Below are 14,020 nucleotides of genomic sequence, written 5' to 3' on the forward strand. Positions count from 1 at the left end.
TCAAAAACAGGAGAAGACCCCCCACACCAGACGATCAACATGATCTTCGGGGAACGAGATTAATGGAGTTACCTTCTCGGCAACAAAGAAGATGAAGGTAATAGTAACCCACGACAAAAGGCTCCTAGAAGTCGCGGAGGACACCATCACTTTCACGGAGGAACACGCAGACGGATTGTTGCTACCGTACAACAACGCATTGGTAATTTCTGTAAATGTATTAGATTTTAAAATCAAACATGTTCTGGTGGATCCAGAAAGTTCGGCCAATATCATACAATTGAGGGTATTGGAGCACGCCAAGCTTACCGGAAGCATCATTCCAGCCATAAAACTCCTCTCTGGATTCAACCTCGCAAGCGTAATGACCCGAGGAGAGATTCTGGTGCCCACAAATACCGAGGAGGTGATGAAGACAACCCTTTTCGAGGTTATGGATGGTGATATGGGTTACAAAATTATTCTGGGAAGACCGTGCTTGCACGAGATGAGAGTCATACCATTAACATATCATTAGTTGCTGAAATTCCCAACTCCCGAAGGGATTAAACAAATAAAAGGCGACTAACCGGTGGTAAGGGAGATAAATGCAATTTTAGTCTCCAGTAGCAAAGGGAAGGACCATGCGGCATAGCAATTACAGGATTCGATGCCTACTCCCAAATCAAGTTAAGTTAACCAGGAGAAAGAAGCGTCGGAATCTTATCAGGTGCCAAGATACTTCCAGGTACCAGGAGATACAAATGCAACGAAGTTCACAGCGGAAGAGCTCGAGCAAGTTGCATTATTTGAAAAGTTCTTGGAGAGGAAATTCCATTTGGGGATAGAACTGCACCCCGAGCTTAGGTCTGGATTTATTGAATTTCTTAAGTATAATGTCGATTATTTTGCGTGGTTACATGCGGATATGAAAGGTATCCCGATAGAAGTGGTCGTACACAAGTTAAGCTTGTATCCCAGCATCCCTCTAGTAAGACAAAAGAAATGGCCTATTGCAGAGGCCAGGAATAAATTCATCAAAGAAAAGGTACCTTGCTTACTTGATATCGGTTCGATCCGAGAGGTAAAGTATCCAGACTGGCTAGCTAATGTTGTAGTAGTTCCTAAAAAGAACAATAAATTTCGCATGTGCATTGACTATAAGGACTTGAATAAGGCGGAGGGTAACTCGCCCAAAGTATTTGTTCCCACTGCCTAACATTGATCAAATGATTGATGCAATGGTCGGGAACGAGTTATTGAGTTTCCTCGATGCTTATTCCGGGTACAACCAAATTAAGATGAACCCGTAGGATTAGGGAAAAACTTCATTCAAAACAAATTTCGGCACATATTGCTATAATATGATGCCCTTCGGGCAAAAGAATGCCAGAGCCACTTATAAACTGCTCGCAAATAAGATATTTGAAAAACATATAGGGAAAACCATGGAAGTTTATATAAACTATATGATTGTTAAGTCTTTGAAACCAGGTGATCACCTTAAGAATTTGCAAGAAACGTTTGACATCCTAAGGAACCATAACATGAAGTTTAACCCCGAGAAGTGTGCATTCGGGGTCAACTACGCCAAGTTCCTAGGATTTTTGGTATCACAAAGGGAGATTGAGGCAAACCCCAATAAGATCAAAGCCATCGAAGACATCCCGGACTAGCTATCAAGCATGAAAGAAGTTTAAAGGCTCACAAGGAGATTGGCTGCTTTGAGCAGTTTCATTTCCCGATCATCAGAGAAATTCCACCATTTTTTCATGCTTCTCAAAAAGAAAAACAACTTTGAATGGACCCCGTAATGCCACCAGGATTTTTGGGATTTGAAAAGGTACTTTTCAAGCTCTCTGTTACTATCAAAGCCGGAGGAAGGTAAAACACTATTAATCTACCTAGCAGTCTCGGAGGTAGCAGTAGGTGCTGTTTTAGTGCGTGAGGATAAAGGTACACAATATCACATTTATTATGTTAGTAGAATTTTAACATGAGCAGAAACTCGCTACCCGCATTTGGAGAAGCTGGCCTTAGCTCTCGTAGTCGCCGCTCGGAAGATGAGGCCTTACTTCCAATGCCACCCGATAGTTGTGGTGACCACCTTTCCCCCTGTGAAATATCCTTCACAAACACGAACTCTCGGGTAAATGGGCCAAATGGGTCGTCGAAATGAGTGAATTTGACATAAAGTATAAACCTAGGACTGCGATCAATTCACACGTTTTGGCCGACTTTATGGTCAATTTCAATCCGGGATTGCTGCATCTGGAAATCAAAGAAGTAGTGATGGTGTCAGACTCGACATCGGGAGTTTGGACCTTATTTACGAATAGAGCTTCCAACGTAAAGGGGTCCGAGCTTGGCATAGTATTAACCACGCCTTCGGGAGAAACCCTAAGGTAGGCCATAAGAACAGTCCATTTGACTAACAACGAAGTAGAGTATGAAACTTTGATTGCAGGACTCGAATTGGCCCGGGGATTAGATTCTGAGGTCATAGAAGTCAAATACGACTCCCAGCTGGTGGTAAATCAGGTCTACGGGATCTTCGAAACCATAGAGGAGCGCATGCAATAATACATATTGAAGGTTCATGCTCTTCTTGCTCGATTTATGGAGTGGTCAATTACGCATATCCCGAGGGAAGAAAATGTAGAAGCGGATGCACTAGATAACCTCGGCTCATCAACGGAAATGAAGGGATTGGATTCCGGGACGATAGTGCAGCTCATGCACTGGGTTCTAGACGTAGATAACTACTTTGAGGTGAATATGACTAATTTGGTCTGGGACTAGAGGAATGAGATAATTGATTATCTCGAACATGAAAAGTTGCCTGATGACTCCAAGGCATCCCGCGCGCTACGCGCCAAAGTAGTGTGATATAGCTTCAAAGGAGGCCAATTGTATAGGAAATCTTTCCAAGGCCCATTGTCCCGATGCTTGGGAGCCTCCGAAGCTTATTATGTTATGCGAGAAGTCCACGAAGGGATATGTGAAATTCATTCGAGTGCAGACTTCTTAGTACTAAAACTAGTAAGGGCAGGATACTATTGGCTTCGAAAGGAACAAGAAGCCAAAGATTTCGTGCACAAATGCGATAACTTTCAATGCTACGCACCACTGGTACATCAATCGGAAGAACCATTACACTCAGTTCTATCTCCATGGTCGTTCATGAAGTGGGGAATGGATATTGTCGGACCACTGCTGTTGGCCCTGGTAAGGTAAGATTTCTTTTAATTTTAACTGACTATTTTTCTAAATGGGTTGAAGCAGGTCCTTATCAGAAGATCGGTGAATGTGAGGTGGTGAATTTGTTGTAGGAGAACATACTTTGAAGATTTGGAATACTAAAAGAGATAGCATGTGATAACGGGCCACATTTTATAGGCGCAAAGATCACAAAGTTCCTTGAAGATTTAAAAATCAAAAAAATCACATCTTCGCCATATCATCCGAGCGCAAATGGTCAAGCGGAATCAACGAAAAAGTGATTATACAAAATTTCAAAAAGAGATTGGAAGAAGCTAAAGGTAGATGGCCTGAGGAACTACCTGGAGTGCTCTAGGTATACAGAACAATGGCCAAATCGAGCACAGGAGAAACTTCTTTCTCCCTTATGTACGGAGAAAAAGCCTTAATCCCGGTAGAAGTAGGGGACCCAACCTTGAGATATTTCCAAGCAAGTGAAGAGACAAACAACGAAGCAATGTTAATCAACTTGGAGCTACTCGATGAGTGCATGGACTTGGTGCATATAAGAGTGATAGCCCAAAATCAGAGAATAGAAAGATATTATAATCGAAGAGCCACCTCCATTATTTCAAAGTGGGAAACTTGGTTCTAAGGAAACTAACTCAAAACACCCGGGAACCCAACGCAGGGAAGCTAGGTCCGATCTGGGAAGACCCCTATCGAGTTTTAGCTGTCACCGGGAAAGGTTCATACAAGTTGGAGAATCAGGATGGAGAAAAGTTGCCAAGCAACTGGAATGTGTCACACCTCAAAAGATATTATTGCTGATAAACATCACCTGCACTGAAAGTATGTGTTGCATTCTTTTTCTATTCGTCCAGTTTATGTCCCGTTTTCTGGCAAGGTTTTTAACTAGGCAGCAACGGAAAGCATACTACGAAAAAGGTTTCAACAATAGCAATAAGACCTTTAATAGCAAGGCACACTAGCGAAGAACCACTCCGGAGCGGTTAGATACCTTTGGCTCGATAGCAAAATTCCCACCGAGAATTAAGTTTGCTATCAAGCAAAGGTTACCCTACCGTTCACAAGTGCAAACCACTATAGGATTGTTAGATAGTCTTTGGCTCGATAGCATAAATTCCTAAGGGGAAGTGAAGTTTGTTACCGAACTAAAGATTATCTAGCAATTCATTAGTGGTGTCCTCGAAGGTGCAAAACTTTCAGTGTTCCAATTCGCATTCGAACACTGTGGGGAATTATATGAGGATACGACAACAATGACTGCCACGTCGATCGAAATACGAAAACCGAAAACATAGTTGTATTATTGGGACCGGGGACTGCGCAACCAGCTCCGTAGAAACAAGTTGTATAAATTAGCCACAAGAAATGGAAATTTCTTTTTAGCATAATGAATGCTTATGTACTTTTTGAAAATGGAAGGAATAAAGTAAAGTCCTTTTATTTTTATCTTGTTTTTTGTCTGAACGATGAATTGATTTTGTCATTTGAAAGTTAAACAAGTACTTCAAATGCTAGTATCGTAATGAACATAAGACGTTCTCTTCAAGAGCACCATAAACATAAGAGGGCCCTCTCTTATGAAAACCCTCACGACAAAGGGTTGATTTAGGAATAACTTATGCCCGAAATCCAAATGCTTTCGAGGGAAAATACACCCGAAAGCCTTGCATAATTAGACACAAACAGTAAAACATCCACAAAACACTTAAGCAAGAAAGAATGCAAAGATTAAAACTTACATAAGTGTTCAAATAAAGAACGCAGAAAGACTCATGAAAAACTTGAGCAAAAGATGTTTTTATTCACAATAAATATGCCAAAACGGCACAGGTACAAAAGTTGGGAAAATAAATGAAAAGCTAAACTGCTACATCTCCGGAACCCGGAGAAAGAGAAGCATCCGCGCCCCTAGGGGAAGTGGGTAGATCCGTTGTTGGCTCAATATCTTGACCCTCATCAGTTTGGCCTTCAGCATCTTCTCCCTCCGGCTCCTCTTCAGCTCCCGGGGATTCGGAACCGGAACCAGAAGAACTGGAAGCATTAGGACCTGCCGGGAGACCCTTTTTAGCAGCTGACTCTAGCTCGCGGGATTTAGCGATTTCGGCATCAAAGTCAATGACGCCCGCATTAGCCTATTCCAAGGTTTTTCTCCTGAAGTTGTACATAATATGTGTTTTTTTCAACAACGAGGGAAGCCGCTCGGTGCTTGAGTTCTTCTTTAAGTTGGATAACCTCGGTAGAAATGTTTTCCCGGGCGAATCTAATGGACTTGGGGCTAACGTCGAGTTCGCGGACAATAGAACTAAAAATTCTATTATGCCCAATGGTCTTTTTATACTTCTCCTCCAATTTGGCATATTTCACCCCCGCAACATCAAAATCTTCAGTTTTGGAGTTCAAGTTTGCCTCCAAGTTGGTCAATTTCTCAGCGGAGGCAGCCTCGCGATCAAATACAGTAAGAACGACACTATGGAGTTCAGCCTATCTGGCCTTGACCTCTTCAAATTGAACCCTTAGCGGGGTAATCTCTTGGCTAAGGATTTCGACTTCTTGCTTGCTTTGCTGAAAACGAGCCTCCAACACAACAGCCTCAGCAACTTTGGCTTCTAGTTCCGAGATGCGAGCAACAGTTTGGCCCCGCTCAGCCAAAAAATTGATCCCGTCCGGAGGTAAGCTCTTCTTTTTCCTGAATCAACCTCTGGAGGCCCTCGAAAGTAGGAAAATTGGCCTTAAAAACAAGAACGGCAAAATCAAGTTATTATTAAATCAAAGACAGGAGAAATGATAAAGGAAATGAAGAATGTACCGCTGCGGTGTTGTGCATGGCATTGTTCAACAGGCACTCTCCCGAGAGAGCATGTATCTTTTATCGTACTTTTCGGGCTGATGGTTCGATTTACATGAATTCTACTGGAAATAATCCTTCAATACATCCTCAATGGCAACCTGAATATTTTGGTGATGCAATTATAGTCAATGGAAAAGCATGGCCTTATATGATGGTAAAACAAAGGAAGTATCGTTTTAGGATCATAAATGCAAGGTTCTTTAAATTTTTCTTCACCAATAATATGACATTTATCCACGTAGCATCTGATTCAGCATACCATGATGAACTAGTTGTGCTCAATGACTATTAGCTCATCTGAAATAGCTGATGTGATTGTTGACTTTTCACGGTCAAAGTAAAACCCAGTGATCTTAGCCAATGACACACCATATCCTTATCCTTCGGGTGACCATGTTAATGAAGCTAATAGTTAGATCATGAAGTTCATTATTGAACAACATCATGAGGTTGACACATGGGGTGTTTCACAAAAATTGATAGAGTATCCATCTCCGAATGTATATGAGGCTTCAAATACAAGGTACATAGCCTTTTACGAGTACGCCAGCAACATTGACGAGCCTACACATGTCACGACCCAATTTAGGATCATGACCGACGCTTAGGAGCAAGTGCTCCCAAGTATGCCTCATCGGTCATTTACATACAATTGGACAAACTTTCTCCTATTTTAGGACTATCCAAAAATTAAACCTGTCTTCGAAATCAACAACACAACCAACCTATATCGACCAAACAAGTTATAATCCTCATTCACAAAGTATTTCCAACACAATAATACTAACTTCATCTCCAAGTATATTATAGGAAAGTCTAATACGAGTCACAAGTCTATATCAATAAAAAAAAATACTTATGACACTCATAAAAATGACTATGGAACGACTCTAAGAGTTTCAAGAAAGAGACTACAACAAATAAATAACAATCTTTGCCCACGCGAATAAATGCGGGGCTCACCAGGAACTATCAACTCGTGTACTCCAATTAACAGAATCCTCGCCTGCGTCTATTGTTGACTCTGTAAAAATAATAGCGGGGAGTAATTCGCTAGCTCGGTGCGTAATAATACTTAACCACAGTTATTTTTAATTGGGGACAAGTCAGAAAACATACTTGTATAATAATCACAAAATAAAATGCCCTTTTTAAAACGGTAATAATAATCAGTCTCATCATGTGTTTCTTGTAACAAAATCAATTTAACAATTCAATAATAAACTCGGTAAATACTGTGTCATTGAAATCTTTATATAATGGGTTGTCACGACCCAAAATCTAACTAGCCGTGATGGCACCTAACCTCACCCGCTAGGTAAGCCAGATAACAAAAATTCGATTCAATTAATATTTAACTGATTTTAATACACTCTCCAAGGATTGGTAGTATAAAATCATTAACCTCTAAGATTAGAATTTACAAAGCTGGTGTGAAATAAAAATACGTCATCTGTCTGAAGTATACATGAACAGATTAAAAATTCTAAAGCTGCCATGAACAAGAGGCAGCAATGACTGGAATGCAGGTACATCTTCAGATCCAGCTCTCGCTATACGCAGCTACATCAGCATCAGAAAATATGCACGCAAGGTGCAGAAGTATTTATGAGTACAAACGACCCATGTAATCAATAAGTAACAAACATAACCTTAGGTTGAAAGTAGTGACGAGATGGAACAAAGGTCGAGCCCAACACCAATAGCCAAAACAGTCCATAACAGCATAAAACAAGTAATAAAATAAGTAACTCAGAGATAAAATGCTCAGCTTAATCATGAATTCTGAAAATAGTTCTTCCTTTCAAGTGTATCAGTGAAAACCCAAATCGTTTACCGAAGTTGCCAAAAATATGAGTAAGTTTGAGAACAATAATTTTCCCAAAACTCCTTCCAACAATAAATAAGATGTTTCATTTTCTTTCCAGATAGCCAGTGTAAAATGCATCACTATGCCCATAGCATGTGCGTCACCTCAACACCTAGCATGTGCGTCACCTAGAATGTGCGTCACCTCAACACCAAACACATGACACGTATAATCAGGGTTCAAACCCTCAGCTCCAAGATTAGAAGAGTTACTTACCTCGAACAAGCCGAATCCAACGTCGAGCAAGCTAAACAATGCTCCAAAAATTTCATTATGTGCGTATCAACTTTCGAACGATTCCTATCTCCTCAATTCAAGCCAAACGATCCGTATCTATTCAAACAACGTGCAAATTAATCATAATTTACTCCAATGCTTATAAATTAACAATTTATGAAAATTCCCAATTCCACTCGAAAAATTGATAGTGGGTCCCACGTCTCGAAATTCAATTAAACTCACAAAATCCGACAACTCATTCAATTACAAGTTCAACCATGCTAATTTCACACAAATTCGACTCCGAATCGGTGTTCAAATCTCGAAAATTCATTTTATGAAATTGTAGAAAATTCTTCCGATTTTTCTTGAAGATTCGATAATCATACGCTAAAAAATGAAGATTAATTCATCAAATATAATCACAAGGAAGTCAAGAACACTTACCCCATATTGTGTGAAAATATTCCTCTCCAAGGTCGTCCAAACCGAGCTCCAAAATCTCAAAATGGCTAAAAATAGCGAAACCCCAAACTTAAAGCTTCTGCCTAGCGTTTACCGCCTTTGCGGACAATAGGTCGCACCTGCGACCTTCGTTTATGCGGTGAAACTTCTCTCCTACGAAAAATAGCCTTGCCCAGCAACCCTCGCACCTGCGGTAACAAACTCTGCTTCTGCGAAGACCTTCGCACCTGCGCTCCTAATTCCCCGCACCTGCACATGCGCTAAACTCTTCGCTTCTGCGATCTCCCTCACCCAACCACTTCTCACTTCTGTGATGACACGACTATTTTTGCGGCTCCGCACCTGCACCCATGGTTCCGCAGGTGTGGTCACGCCGGAACCTCTGCCAAACCAGCCTTAGCCAAAATTTCCAAAATGCTCTAAACCTCGTCTGAAACTCACACGAGCCGCTCGGGACCCCGTCCGAACATACCAATAAGTCTCAAAACATATTACGGACCTACTCGAGACCTCAAATCACATATAACAACATCGAAACCAAAATGATGAATCACCCTCAATTTGAACTTGATGAACTTTGAACTTTCAACTTCCATATCTCATGCCGAAATATAGCAAATCAACCCGGAATGAACTCAAATTTTGTGTACAAGTCATAAATGACATAACGAAGCTATTCCAAATTTTTCAAAATCGGATTCCGACCTCGATATCAAAAAGTCAACATCCCGGTCAAACTTCCAAACTTACATTTCCATTTTAGCCAATTCAAGCCTAATCTAACTACGGACTTTCAAATAATTTTTCGAACATGCTCCTAAGTCAAAAATCACCATACAGAACTATTGAAATCATCAAAACTCTATTTTGGAATCGTTTACATATAGTCAATATCCGATCAACATCCAATCAACTATTTCAACGTAAGCTTCCAACATAAAATTCATTCTTCTGAACTAATCCTGAAACACCTGAAAAATCAAAATCGAGAATTCACACATGTCATAATACATCATATGAAGCTATTCGAGACTTCAAACAGTTGAAAGGAGCGTAAATATTCAAAACGGTCGGTCGAGTCGTTACATAGGTAAACAAGATAAGATTGGGCATGAAAATATGGCTCTAGAGGCCAAGAACCTAGATTGACTAAGATTTTCGGGAAAAGAGATCTATCCTTAATAGAGTTTCTAAATTTGAGACTATCACTTTTTTCAAAATTATTTGTGTGGAGATTTTCTAGATTTCGTTCTCTATAGAAAAAAAATTCTTTCTCTGTTGGTTTCCTCCAAATCTAAAGCTTCCAAGTTTGAAGTATTTTAATTATTTTTGGTTCATATAGCAACTGGTTGGTGGCTTCTCTTTCTGCAGGAGCTTTAGATACTTGACTCCTTCCCTGAACCCCTTTGTAGCACAAGACTGGGTTAATTGGGTATCTCCAACCTACCCTCAGCTCGAACAAAGACTTGTATTAAGAATTAATATTTAAGTAGAGGAGTAACAGAGGATATACTTATTGCGGAACCAAACAGAATGACTACGTATTAGGAGATTGTGAAATAAATCTAATTAATAATTCTAGTATAAATCATAGATAATTTTTATTTTGGGCTCACTCAACTCCTAACTCTGAACAAAACCTCTTTCATGCTTATTGCTTTCACTAGCAGGTACCAACATCTCCCTTATCTATACTCTAACTATATTGTAAAAGTAGACACACAAAATTTCTAAAATTACAAGCGTGATATGCTAGATTTGTATATGTGCATTCTATTATTTAAACACCAAAAAGACAAAGAATTACTGGTGTATACTTGAATGAAAAATGTATTGTAGATCTCGATAAAAATATGGTACAATTAAATACTTAAGCAAGTTTTAGTGTTTTCAAGAGCAATTTGGAACAATACATATTCGACAGTAACTTTCCTTATTCTCAGAATATACATATGACTTAAAGCAATGCGAGGTATAGAACTATTTTCACGTGACCTAGACAAATTAAACTTGACAAATTGAGAATCAAACATTGAAACCTCAAGAGTTGGATATTATGAATTTGTTACGAACTAGCTTAAACAAAGAAAGTAACACGAGATTGATATTGATGTGATTATAGATTGATTGAAGAAAGTCGTACAGATCGCTCGAGGCGATGAGTTTGGTATTTCGACATGAGTACTGTGAGTAGTAATCTTACCGTAATTTGTGTTTTCTTAACCTGCATGGTTTATACATTATTTTGAAAATAAAATGTGTTACCGAATATTTGAAATTGCATTTGGGACAAGTCCTTTACTTGATATGGTACTGAATAATTTACTTGAGATGTTTACAGTTATTTAAAATGTTCTTACTATTACTAGACATGTTTTACTGTTACTAGAGATATGATTACCATTATCCAAATTGAATTACATGATTTGATAAGAATTGAAATGCCTTGTACTGGTTTGAAAATGCTTCCATGTGAAGATTTACAGTTTACAAAGAAAAGTATGAATGAGAGGAGACTTTGAAGGATCCCGTAGCTAACGGCGGATTTGTTAGACCCGGTGCACCTTGTATTTACCGATTACCGAGTACAATTATAGCCCTTGCTAGTGGGAAGGTACAACTATCATACAGTTATAGTTTTTCCTCCAGTAGGGACCTACAGTTATATTTGACTTTTTTTACGAAGGGGTCCATACAGTGATACAGATTACATGATTCTTTTCTCGAAATCTCCCAAATATAAAGATTTGTTATGACACAATATTTACCGAGTTTATTATTGAATTGTTAAATTGATTTTGTTACAGGAAACACATGATAAGACTGATTATTAGTACCGTTTTAAAAATGATATTTTATTTTGTGATTATTATACAAGCATGTTTTCTGACTTGTCCCCAATTAAAAATAGTTGTGGCTAAGTATTATTACGCACTGATCTAGTAACTGACTCCCCACTATTATTTTTACAGAGACATCAATAGACGCGGGCGAGGATTTCATTAATTGGAGTACACGAGTTGGCAGTTCTTGGTGAGCCCCGCATTTATTCGCGCGGACAAAGATTGTTATTTATTAGTTGTAGTCTCTTTATTGAAACTCTTAGAGTCATTCCATAATCATTTTTATGAGTGTCATAAGTATTCTTTTATTGATATAGACTTGTGACTCGTATTATACTTTCCTATAGTATACTTGGAGATGAAGTTAGTATTATTGTGTTGGAAATACTTCGTGAATGAGAATTTTAACTTATTTGGTCGATATAGGTTGGTTGTGTTGTTGATTTCTAAGATAGGATTAATTTTTGAATAGTCCTAAAACAGGAAAAAACTCTATCAATAACCGATGAGGCGTACTTGGGAGCACTTGCTCCTAAGCGCCGGTCATGATCCCAAATTGAATCGTGACAACACATTTGTACATCAATGGAAAATAATTCGAAGCACCAGTTACTGAGACGCCAAGAGTTGGGACCAGTGAGATCTGGAACATCATCAATCTAACGGAGGACAATCACCCATTACACATCCATTTAGGTATGTTTGTTGTCTTGGATCAAACAGAATTGGTGAAAGCTTGTATGATGAAATTGAATGCTGCAATCAAGTGCCAAGTTAGCAAGTATGCACAAGATAAAATGACAGAGGTGCCTGCTCATGAAAAAGGGTGAAAAAATGTGTACAAAATGATGCCTGGACATATTACAAGAATACTTGTGAGATTTTCTTATATTCATTCAAATGCTTCATATCCCTTTGATGCAACAACAGAGCCTGGCTATGTTTATCATTGCCATGCGAATGCTCACTTTTCCTTTTCATGTTTCAGTTTTTATGGTGCAAAATGCTCATTCTAATTACATTCTAATGATTTCCTTTTTTTTTTTAAATACAGATTCTAGATCATGAAGATAATGTTATGATGAGGCCTCTAAAGCTTATCCATTGATAGGAATGGCCTTTTCTTTTCTTATTTTTGATAATATAATTGTGGGTGTTGATTTGCGCATATATAAAAACCAATTATGAATTTTAATCAAGTGACAAATTATGAAATTGATGCCAATTTCAGTTCATCTTTCCTTTCCTTATTACCGAAGTTTATGCGATATATAATTTTTGATATAGTATTAAAGAAACTGACGCAACAATTTGGATTTCGACGGGGAAAAGATCAGAAAACAAAATAATTAAAAACTTGAATATCCACCAACCCTCATATTGAAATATAATTTTCTCAACACATATTTTGAAAAGCGATAACCAAAAATTACTTAGCCGATAATAAATAATACATATGCAATCTACCTAGCACATATGCCATCTATAATTTCACCAAAATCTCCCACTTTATAAAAAAATAACCCTAGTAATATCTAATAATATATGAACAATTTCTAGTTAACACATAGGCGATCTAGTATTACACCAAGATCTCCAACTTTATAAAAAATAATCCTAGTAATGACTAATAAGTGATAACCGGAGATCACTTAGGCAATCATAAATAATATATGGACGATTTCTAAGTAACACATAGTTCCGCTATGATTCACCTCATACTTTTTGTCACGACCCGAAATTTCCATCTTCGGACCGTGATGGCACCTAACATTTCACTTGCTAGGCAAGCCAACGTTAGAATAATATTATCTATTTTTAAAATAATTTTAAATTTTTTAATAACAAGGAAACAAATGCGGAAATAAAGTTTGAAATATAGTAAAATAATCCATCAAACAACGGTGTCTAAATACCATCCCAGAATTGGTGTCACAAGTGCACGAGCTTCTAGAATAAATACAAATAAAGGTTTGAATAAAATAAAGCTGTCTGGAAATAAACACACAGCCAAAGTAAAATAGACGGGGACTTCAGAACTGCGGACGCCACGCAGTTATACCTCAAGTCTCCTCTGAATAACTGAAATCCGAGCAAAACTATGGTACGCCGCTGGGACCAACTCCAAAATCTGTACAAGAAGTGCAGAGTGTAGTATCAGTACAACCGACCCCATGTACTGGTAAGTGTTGAGCCTAACCTCGATGAAGTAGTGACGAGGCTAAGGCGGGTCACTTACATTGCATGTACGCAATATTAGAAACAACAACAATAATAGAAATAAATCAAGTAACTCATTTATAATAATCGAAGCCAACTCGGTAGTCATAACCAATTATCATTTTCATCAATTCGGTTGCAGCGTGCAACCCGCTCTCACAATATATTCACATTCAATTCTGTTGCAGCGTGCAACCCGCTCTCACAATATATTTATTTTAATCAAGTCTGTTGCGGCGTGCAACCCGATCCTCCAATATTGACTTTTCATAAATCTGTTGCGGCGTGCAACCCGCTCTCACAATATATTCACATTCAATTTTGTTGCAACGTGCAACCCGCTCT

At 38.6% G+C, this 14,020-nt stretch overlaps 1 pseudogene; it reads left to right on the forward strand.

Annotated features, from left to right (window-relative positions):
* Positions 1 to 6,032: 6,032 nt before the first annotated feature.
* Positions 6,033 to 12,650, forward strand: LOC104086003 (multicopper oxidase LPR1-like; annotated as a pseudogene).
* The last annotated feature ends 1,370 nt before the right edge of the window (positions 12,651 to 14,020 follow it).

This window comes from Nicotiana tomentosiformis, chromosome 10 (genome assembly GCF_000390325.3).
Source record: "Nicotiana tomentosiformis chromosome 10, ASM39032v3, whole genome shotgun sequence".
Taxonomy (NCBI): Eukaryota; Viridiplantae; Streptophyta; class Magnoliopsida; order Solanales; family Solanaceae; genus Nicotiana; species Nicotiana tomentosiformis.